Here is an 11,675-nt window from a genome sequence, read left to right on the forward strand (position 1 = left end):
GAGTCGGAGACCACGACGTTCGGATCACAGGTTATCTTCAAACTTTGTACACTTTTAGTAGTCCATTAGGACAAGATAATGTTCAAGTAGTAAGGCGTACTACTTACGCGTTTTCGAGAAAATCGGAAGAGAATTTTCGCGTCGAATATGTACCTGTGCGTTGCGGCCTCGAGCACGAGATGGCGATGGTCGAGTAATTAGCGTTCAAGCTCCGTAATTGCTAGGTCACTGGATCGAGTCCCGCTCATCGCTTTTTTGTTTGTCAACACTGGCCTTGACCGCCTCTGTGGTGTAGTGGTTAGTGTGATTAGCTGCGACCCCCGAAGGCCCGGGTTCTATTCCTGGCTCTGCCACGAAATTTGAAAACTGGTACGAGGGCTGGAACGGGGTCCACTCAACCTCGGGAAGTCAACTGAGTAGAGGTGGGTTCAATTCCCACCTCAGCCATCCTCGAAGTGGTTTTCCTTGGTTTCCCACTTCTCTTCCAGGCAAACGCCGCGATGGTACCTAACTTAAGGCCACGGCCGCTTCCTTCCCTCTTCCTTGTCTATCCCTTCCAGTCTTCCCATTCCCCCACCAAGGCCCCTGTTCAGCATAACAGATGAGGCCGCCTGGGCGAGATACTGGTCATACTTTCCAGTTGTATCCCCAACCCAAAGTCTCGCGCTCCAGGACACTGCCCTTGAGGTGGTAGAGGTGGGATCCATCGCTGAGTCCGAGGGAGACCAAACCTGGAGGGTAAACTGATTAAGAAAGAAGAAAGATATTTTTTGTAATGATAAACATTAGCAATAAGCCAAATAACATTGGAAATCCAATAAAAATTCATGCAAGTACACCTTTTTCTTATTATATTACATTTGAATTGTAATATATATGAAAGAATATGACCAGTGTTGAAAAACGAAAAGACAAGCGGGACTCGATCCAACGAACCAGCGATTACACAGCTCGAACGCTAACCACTCGACCACCGTCGTTTCGTGCTCACGATCGCAACGCACCGGTACATATTCGACGCGAAAACTTCTCTGCCATTTTCTCGAGAACACATTACTACTTGCACATTATCTTGTCCTAATGGACTACTAAATGTGTAAAACTTTTGAAGATACGTCGTGGCCTCCCCTTGTAAGGGTATTGTACCTGCATTCAGTCTGTGCTGCTTAATTTGCGTCTGTATTTCCTCCGCTTGTTGTGTTTTGTAGATAATGAAAAGTATATTAGATAATAATTGTGGTATAGTTTGATAATTAATCCTATTTTTACATGGTATTCATGTTTTAGAATATTTAAGGAAGTGAATCAATTTTTACAGAACTTTGTACCACAAATGCCAGGAAATCCTTCTGATGTATGACAGTTCTTTGAAATTACTAACGATACAAAACAGAAAAATGCAAATTTTGCGGCCGCATTCACGCGACGGGTGGTGGCGTATCAAATTTGTGGGATCATATCATGAGGCATCACAAGGATGGAATGAGCAGGTTGGCTTCTCCAGCATGAAATAACATTGCTGTATTCAGCAAAACAGTTATGTTGTGAGAAAAGGGCATTGAATTTACGTTGCCATGCCAATAACGTATTTAAACGTGCCGCCACATTACATTCACTCGGTACTACCGGGTGACGACGTCACAACAACTGCTCTGCTCCGCTCCGCACCGCTCCGTCCCCACCACTACTCAACAACCTTTACTATGAACTGACTTTGTACTCTGCATCTCAAAGTGCTTAGGCGACTCCCACTGTTGTGATCCCGTACTCGCCCCTCCCTACTGCTTTCCTTCTCTTCTTGTTTATTTTCCAAACTGCGTTCACTTATTCCGTTACGCTGAGGCTTGCAGTTTGCTACGTCCTTTTGAATTGACTTATTTAATACAATATTTTGTAAATGGTCTAGGGATTTCTTGTAAATAAATTATTCAGAATGATTATTTTATTGATGTACTATGTTACGGAATGCTAAGTTGTGTTTTGGGTTATCTTTCAAGTAGAAAGAATGTATGGTCTTGGTTAAACTTTATTATTATTATTATTATTATTCTTGTTCCTTCCACTGACCTCTCATTGGTCCCAGCCTCTTTCTTGTTGGATAGCCTGCCCATGAAAATCCATTATTACGTCATATGATTTGCCGTCTTCTATGGATTGCTGCATATTGAAACATGTTTTAATACACATACACTTACAATTGTAACAGGACTAAGCTCGGAAATTTTGAATATTGTATATCGTGGATCTGTTGAACCAATGGTGCTTTATTGTGTCACCGCTTTCGAACAAGTTCTGCATTAAAAAATGAGCGCAAGTGTAATTGTCTCAAATTCAAAGAGGTTTCGTATTACGCAACACGCGCGCTTACCGTACAATATCGACTGACGCTGCCCTTATTATTTCTGGTATAGAACCTCTGCATTTCACAGGACTCAGCATGTCAACGTCTGTCAACTTTAACAAGAACAGAATACATCCCCGGGACTTGGAAGGAGTGGAACTTGAACTGCCTGTACATCATACTGCCGCCGGACATCCAGCAGATTATATGAGCTCTGTAGTTTACCACCCATGTAACAGAGATCATAGCCATTCAATATACACAGATGGTACTCGCATTTCTAGCAGCGAAACACTAGTGAGCTGTGCCTTCGTGGTATATGAGGGTGAAGATGAAGTTCATTCTGAGAAAAAACTAAAGGAATACTGTTCTGTGTTTCAAGCCGAGCTGCTTGCAATATTGAAAGCAGTCGAGTGGTGCATACACAAAAATACGTGTGCAGTAATACTCAGTGACTCACAAGCGGCGCTGAACTCCATAAAAGATCAATATAATTTACACAATTTGGCAATACATTGTGAGAGAGAATATTTCAAAGTGCAATAACCATATATGTTTCAGTTAGGTGCGAGGTCATTCCGCCATAAAAGGGAACGAAAGAGCTGACCAATTGGCCAAATAAGCTTGTAATTCTAACTTGTCAGGGTGCCCAATTTCTTTTGTCAAAAGAACCGTAAAGGAGGAAATGCTCTCTCGTTGGAATGAACTATGGTTAGCAAGCAAAAAACGGCTTAATAACCAAAGACTTGTTTTTTCCAAATGGATATAATAGGCTGGGATATAAATATATAGTGTGCAACTTTTATTTAACTCAAGTGCTTTCAGGTCATGGTAAATTCAATGCTTACTTCGAGCGATTCAAAATTCCAACACAAAACGGCTCACACTGCTTCTGCACTGAAAACATTCAAATTGTAGAACACATTTTGTTCAACTGCCCTGCTTTTGAGAGAGCACGTTTTGAACTTAAGATACATTTGTTAACTTGCAATTGCTATTTCGAAAAAAAACCCACTAAATTTCATATTTTGTAAAAAAAAAAAAAAAAAAAAAAAACACTGATCTTTTCAATTTTCGGAATTTATTTATTATGTATTTAAACACATATAATTTGATATTGTCTGCTTATTAGCTGTTTAACATATGTCTTGTATATATTATGATCTGGTATTTTAAATATTAGTACACTAGTATTAAGGATTGTACATATACTCGTACTTTTATCTTTCCATTTCGGTTCATGTCTATTTTACTGTTTATGTATTGAATTTTATCGGAGAAATTGTATATTTTGTTTAAAATACAACCCTAACATACCTTATGGTAAAATAGGGTTCACAGCAATTTGGATATTAAATAAATAATAAATAAATAAATGAAAGTCTGGAAATCCCTAAGATCGTTTTCCATGTGAGACTGCATGTACCACCAAAAAGATTCGTGATGATCCAGCCACCATAACACGAGCTCTGGGCTCGTGGTATAATCAAGGCAGTCCAATCGGTATGTGCCACACAGTGGTTGTACGTCATGGACCATTAAATGAATCGATGTGACAGGCGACTACGTCATTGACCGACATCTAACTTTGTGATTTGCGTTCAAGTCATTGTGGATGATGACCGCAAGGAAATGATGCTATAAATGCAGACGGCCCTAATCTAAGTCACTGAGGTTGATGACTCCATGACCATCCAAACTTCTAAGCTGAAGGCTGAACACAAGTTAAAGTAGTTGATGACCAAGGTTTCCACATTAATAAATCCCCAGCACATCCGACGCTCAACAAATCAAAATCAAAATAATAACAACAACAAAAACAAACGCTCACAACACTTGTGGCAGTAAAAGTCCCTTGCACCGGGCGAGTTGGCCGTGCGCGTAGAGGCGCGCGGCTGTGAGCTTGCATCCGGGAGATAGTAGGTTCGAATCCCACAATCGGCAGCCCTGAAGATGGTTTTCCGTGGTTTCCCATTTTCACACCAGGCAAATGCTGGGGCTGTACCTTAATTAAGGCCACGGCCGCTTCCTTCCAACTCCTAGGCCTTTCCTATCCCATCGTCGCCATAAGACCTATCTGTGTCGGTGCGACGTAAAGCCCCTAGCAAAAAAAAGTCCCTTGCCATCGGACATGTCCCCTTAATCGTTACGTTAATAAGTTGAAATTTCCCAGCAAATAAAACGAAGATTTCCAGAATACATTTTCAAGATAGTCACTTGGTTTTAAGCTAATTCTGAAAATACAATTCCACTGAATTTAATAAATCAATAAATCCTAATTAACAACAATTTTTATTTATTCCGGACGAAGTGATTTCTTTAAACTCCCTAACTGTTAATTACATTTTCGTTATCACTCGGACGTGTTTACCAGAAACATTCCTTTGACGAAAAATATTGATCTGTTATTGTTTATGCTCAAAGTTTTCTTCAGCTGGAAAGTGAAATACATTGTCATAACTACCAGTACCATTTATTTATTTCATGACGTCGCTCAACAATTTACATTACAACACTAATAATTATTAAGAAACTAGCTTGGTTAACCCTCGATTTACATCCTATAATCTGCATAATTTGATACACAACGCAAAATGAAACAACCCATGTCAAATCGCTTATAACACCTACGGTTATCCCTTGGACTAATTCCGGTACCTGCTTTGATATGATTTCAGGTCGATGAGACTCAAGTGTCGTAATGCACCTCACCCAACTCTAGGGTGGATGGACTACTGCACCCCATGTGCTCCACAAGCATGACCTCCTATCACATGAACCTACATTTGTGCCTTGGAAACCAACAACAACACAGCACAATCCTCCACCTGAACTCTATGGATTGACAACTATCGTGACGTTCAAATAAAATAATCGCAAAACTTTGGACAACCCTGAACAACACAAACAACATCCCTACAGATTCCCAAATTTTGACATCCCTGAAAATCGTTATTTTTCAACATAACATACCATCGTGTCATTTCCGTCGCTTGGATAATGAATCTCAAGTCTCTACTAAACGATTCTCTTCTAAAATAATGAAATCTAATTCCAAACCTTTACTACAAATGACAAAATCTCAGTTACAGTTTATTTCTAACAATAAACTGGCTCGACCACCCAACAGCTGGGTTATTAACGGGAACATGACCCCCCGCCCCCTTGCTATCTCTTAAACAAAACACATACGTTATCTTGACCTGTATCAAATGAAAACCTCGCCTCGCTGACAATTCGCATGAAATACAATTCTTGACCCACATAGACTATGAGAAGAGATTTAATTTAAAAAGTCACTTGAAATATTCTTATCCATCACGGTCCTACGGTTGCACGTGGAATCCTAACTATGGAATGCCCTATTCCCATATCATTAAATTACACAAAATAAATCCTCGGGTCCCCTACAATGAAAATCCCGGCATAAAGTCTCTTCAACATTACAGGATTTCAACAACCTGATCCACATTCCTTCCCATCTTTGCAAAACTTGCACCACTTGCTACCACAAATTCTCTATACGACAATAATATGGAATATCTCTCTTGGGCGACCCACTATGTTGTTACATAAAACACTCTGTGACAAACTAACCATCTCTTCCTCGCATTTCTGAAATTGACAACACAATATTTCCAAAACCGAAACTCACAATTTGACTTACAAAAATGTTACCATTATTTTCCTCTCATCAATTCTACACAGATTTAACAGACTTTTGAAATAGCACTCCCCTTTCACAAATCACACACCGGTCTCGCCTCATTCCTTCCCTTCACAAAATTTACAGCGCCGAACACGTGACGGTGTGCCTTCCGCAACAGCTGACATTCCATCATTATCGCGCACTCGCTGTAAATGGTAAACCGCGGATTACACTTACAGGAATTTCATCTTTACACTGAACAGAATTTTATGATAAATTATTGTCTGAACTTTGGCAAACAGCAAATATAGAAAATAAACGTATGGAAATTATTTTTTTAATGATATTTGTTCGTGGCGTCGACCTCCGTAGATCTTTTGCCACTACTTGGACCATATGATATGAACCTGCGTGTAAATTGTTATTGCGGAAGTGTAAAGTGTTGAATGTGAGGAAAGGAACGTTAAGGACGACACAAACACCCAGTCCCCAGACCAGGGATATTAATCTTTACAATTAAAAACCCCTGTCCCGGGCGGGAATCAAACTCGGGGCCGCCAGGTGACAGACGGACGCGTTGCCCCTACACCGCGGGACCGGACTACGGAAATGATACTTTGCTCTAGACATTATATTCGTTTTACAATCATCAAATCTACTACTGTACAACATTTCACACGCTAGTTTCGCGACTTTCCGATTATCCAAGAAACATTTTTAAAAATGACCTTTTGTCGTATTCCTATGACATTTTTAAGAAATAAAATGGTGACCAAAATGCGTCACCGATACACAAATAAAATGGTTACATCATAAAATAAATAAAATTCACTTTATGAGAAGGTAGCCTACATACCTGACGTCGTACGTGGTTTCACATCTTAACAGGCCCACCAGCCTCTTTCATTCTTTATCTAGCCATCTCAACAGATAGTGGCTTTACAAAACATTCTTCTCATCTTTACCTTTGGTATCATTCATCTAAAAATAATGACATAAACAAATAATGCCCTTCACACGTTCTCTTCCTCGCGAACCGAATACGTTCGTCAAATCACCAATCCACACACGCAATAAAGTCAAACAATGATATTTCTAATTTAACTGCAGAACTTCGGTATTATAATGACCGTATGTTGCCCTGATGTGAACGTACATTACGGCAAATACAGTAGAAACAATACGCGACAGTCTACGAGATATCGACGGACAGCGATTAGAGCTCTGTCTAGCGGACTGGCCTGGGGTTACTGATTCTGTCATAAGAGCACGTGTATTTGTTTGTGAAGATTTTGGCGTTATTTATTCGTTTGCAGTACGTTATCATAAGTAAATAGTAGTGTGTGTCATTCCTTTATATCTCCTCTCAACATGAGTGGAAAAATATGTGCTGTGTTTGGCTACAATAATTATGAAGTGCATAAGGATTCGCAGTCTTTCTTCCGTTTCCCCCGTGACAAGAAAATGTTAAGTAAATATTGTGCTTGCATATATATTCTTCCAGTGACACTCGATTTTTATAGTATTTCCTAAACTTCTGACCTACGCGACCCATATTTTAACTGGCTTAAAATATAAAATATTTTATTGTATAATGCAGCAGTTAACCTTCAATACCGATGTGTTGTTGAAGGTGTGATCTGTGGGTTTTGATTCATTCCAGAAAAATGCATATGCATATGTATGTGGCTGCTTGTGTTCCAAGTTGCCCATTTGGAATGCCGTAATGCGTTGTCAAGCACTGAAGGAAATGTGGGTGACTTAAGAATTGTACATATTTTTTTGATACAAAATGATGTTGCAAATTTGCTTTACCCTAATGTAATGGCAAGTATTACTTATAGGAAAATTTGGAATGTTTTTGAGGCTAAATTTATAGATTTTCTTTCTGTTAGTAGGCTTCAAGTTAAAAGGAAAATTGTCCAGCTCTTAATTGAATCATATGTGTAAGGAATGTGCCAATATTTTTATTGAGAATGTTTTTTAAATGAGAAAAAAGACAAATCTAGCCGTAGAAGTTCATGCTGGAATACTAAAGCTAAAAAAGTAATGCATAAATGAAAGATCAAACCCTTTCACAGTAGTCCATTTCACATCTTGATCATATGTCTAATTTCAGTCTATAAATAATGACCAGTTAAATAATTCTTCATCCATTTATCAAGAATTGCTTTACCAACTTTAAAGTTAATATCTTAATAACACTTTCTTTCTAGGCGTAATTAATGTATCCATTTTCGTATATATATTTCCATTGATTTTTGAATTTAGCGCGAATTTCCAGGTCACGCCACTAGGAGGACGACTTGCGAATTGCCTCCCATTTTAACAAGGCTAAATCCTGAAGTGTCGCGTATTGTCTCTACTGTATTTGATCACGGTTCCCTATGGGAATACCGTTAATATGACTGATAATCTCTCTCCACTTGGAGATGACGTTAGATAGCCACCTTTGGCCAAAACTGCCTTCCCTTCTGGAGACTTAGCCTCCACAACTGATTTTTAATGTTAGTCTGACTGACGTGCGGTCGCCTGAAGTTCACTGAAAACAATGCGAGATTGCAAATGGCGCGGCGTTCCTTTATAAAATTTACTCCCACTCCCATGCCATCCGCCTTTACCGCCAAAAGTTTACATACCCTTTTTCCACCCCACAGAAGTGTAATTATGGCTGATTACGAAATAACACATAGTTGCTTAGTTTAGTAGCAGTTTTGATGATAAACATTAAGGATTTCTCTTAATCAACTGAGTCATTAAATTAACTCATGAGCTAGGCACTATATTTTGGTCGATGTAACAGGGTTTAAACGAACAGGCGCGTCGTTCGACAATCTTCCCTCTGGAACTAGTTAGCGGTCTAAAGTCTTTACCATTAACAACCGAATTGTTTCACTTACGATTTCCTGACGTTTACTACGGCAGTTTCGTCACCAATTCTGCTTATAATATAATTTCACTAAAAGAATAGTTCCACCAAATTTCTTCGTATCCCTGCGCATTCTACACGTGTGTGTGACGTAATTTCTGTAGCGTGAAAATGAGAATCACCGCCTGTTTTCCACGTGCCGTCTCTGGTCAGAGATAAAAATGCAGCTAGAGCTCCTCATGACTTGTAATTTATATGGGGCCTCATGTAATGAATTTAGGATTCTGGCTCCTTATGACTCAAAGGTCATGGGTTCTATATCGACATTTCTACTGGCGTCATTGTAATGACTTATGTTGATTTCAGTTGGGAAAACCACTAAGGCAGTCTTTCTGAGGATGTAAAAAGGCGGCTGGAGAGTGAGAGTCTGCCATTATAATGAAAACTCCCAAACTTGATTGCGACTGATCGTAGGCAAGAGGGCCTACCATTACAATGCAATTCCCTAACCCAGTCTTCACATAAAAAGAGACGTTTGGTGACTTCCCCGTCTCGTTTCTGGGGTAACGTTAAGAGCTATGCAATTTATTACAATCTTACTCATAACGTGTCCACTACCTAACCTGTGGTTACATATACAATGTAGAATTCCGTAGCGAAGCACGGGTACATCAGCTAGCATTACTATATATTAAAGAAAATTGATAAAAGAAAATTCACTCGGGTCTCTCTGACCCGACGCAGTACTTAAGGGTTAAGAATAAAGGAACAAATTTTTTTTTTTTTTTTCGACTTGAGAAAGGACTGTTTCTCACATGGAGAGTTTCATGTCGCATGTTCCAGAGTTAGCTCTGCCAGTAGCCTGGCCATCTTAGCCCCAAAAGGCAATACCACAAACGTGGTTTACAAAGAGGTTCAGGAGTCAATGAAACGCAATTTTTCGGTGAGTTTTTATAGGCTACTTTAGGGATTTTTAGATAATGTCTTAGTACAGTGCCGAGGAACGATTTATTTTATCAAATTACGAAAACCTCGCGAGCGAAGCCGCGGGTAAGAGCTATTTCTTTGATATGGCAGTAAATCTACTAATATAGGTGGTGGTGGTGGACATAGTTATTGTTTTAAGATGAAGTACAGCTAGGCAACCCAGCCTCTTGCAATTAAGTACTTTTAAATTCTAATTGATTGCACCGAAATTCGATACCGCAAACTACAGTAAGTATAGAAGGGTAGAGCCTGACAAACAACGTTCAGCAATCCGCCTTAATTTACGTAGAATGCAGAAACCCGGTGCCCTTAATCATATGGACTTTAGCATCGAAACCGTAACCTTCAAGATAATGACTAACACGTAAGCATCAATTCTGTAAGAACTGGTTGAATTCCTGAGAAAACGACCTTGAGACGAATTATTGTACCTGGCGCCCATGAACTAGGTGCACTGCTCTACTTACGATGAGTCCACTGCCATTTATGAAGATTCGGAACGGTAGGAGAGGAGGGGGAACATCCAAGTTATGTTCTTGACTAGTTCCGTTAGGAAACTGTCCCTGCATACAAGGTCGTTAAAAATAAATTGACACGCGTCTTTCATACTTACGGTAAAAATGAATTGGCGTATGGCTTTTAGTGCCGGGAGTGTCTGAGGACAAGTTCGGCTCGCCAAATGCAGGTATTTTGATTTGGCACCCGTAGGCAACCTGCGCGTGGTGGTGGTGGTTGTGGTGGTGGTGGTGGTGGTGGTGGTGGTGATGAAATGATGATGAAGACGTCACATACAGCCAGCCCCAGTGCCATCGAAATTAACCAATTATGGTTAAAATTCCCGACCCTGCCGGAAATCGAACCCGGGACGCCTGTGACCAAAGGCCAGCACGCTAACCATTTAGCCATGAAGCCGGACATACTTACGGTAGAGGGATCGAATTCTGACGGGTGGGTTCTGTAATGACTAGGGCTCGTAAGTTGAAGAAAAATCATTTTTTCTTTCTCGAGTGTCCGAAGACGAGGCCCAAAATAATGTGTGTTCATTCTGGGTCAATGTAGGCCAGAAAATGGTGGGTTTTATTTGTCCTTTTTTTGTCTTTTTCGGCGTTTTTGCCTTATTTGTCCTTTTTATCCTATTTTAGGCCTAAGAGCTTTTTCGCAACTTCTCCTTTTCTGGACTACATTTTTTCTGCCCACTCTCAATTCGAATCATCCATTAGTTCATCCCATCACCTACTAAACATCTTTTCTCTATATCTGAAAAGAGAGGAAATGAAATGATAATGACATGAAAATGAAATGAAATTTTTAAAAATGAAACTAGTGATTGAAAAAAACAACAGGGGTACCAAATTATGTGCAAGCTAAGTGAAATACTGAAAGGAGTAAATTTTGATGCGAATGTTTTTGAAGAGGGTGTCTATGCCATACACCTGCCAATGTCATGTGTTACGCAAACACGTTATGTGTACCGCTTAGACTGATTGTGATGGTTCTGTCAGATTCCGCTTCGAACGCTAGCGTTGCCACTTCTGGGGGCCATCTGGTGGCGAATGAACGTACCATTTTTTCCACTTCTATTATAACGTCCAAATTTAAAGTGTCATTGTTTAAGAAGCCTTTCTCGTGGACAGTTGAGATTTCTTCTGAGGACGCAGAGCACAGTTCCCTGCGAAACGTTAAGAATGGAAGGGATTCGACACTTCGAAAAACAAAAGTTTCGGCCAAAGAAAGACAAAGGCCACGAAGGGCGTGAAAATGAAAAAGACTCCCAAGACCCCAATACCTAATACCGTCCGGGTCGGAAAAGAACAAGAGTTGACCAAGGG

Source organism: Anabrus simplex, chromosome 3, assembly GCF_040414725.1.
Source record: "Anabrus simplex isolate iqAnaSimp1 chromosome 3, ASM4041472v1, whole genome shotgun sequence".
Taxonomy (NCBI): Eukaryota; Metazoa; Arthropoda; class Insecta; order Orthoptera; family Tettigoniidae; genus Anabrus; species Anabrus simplex.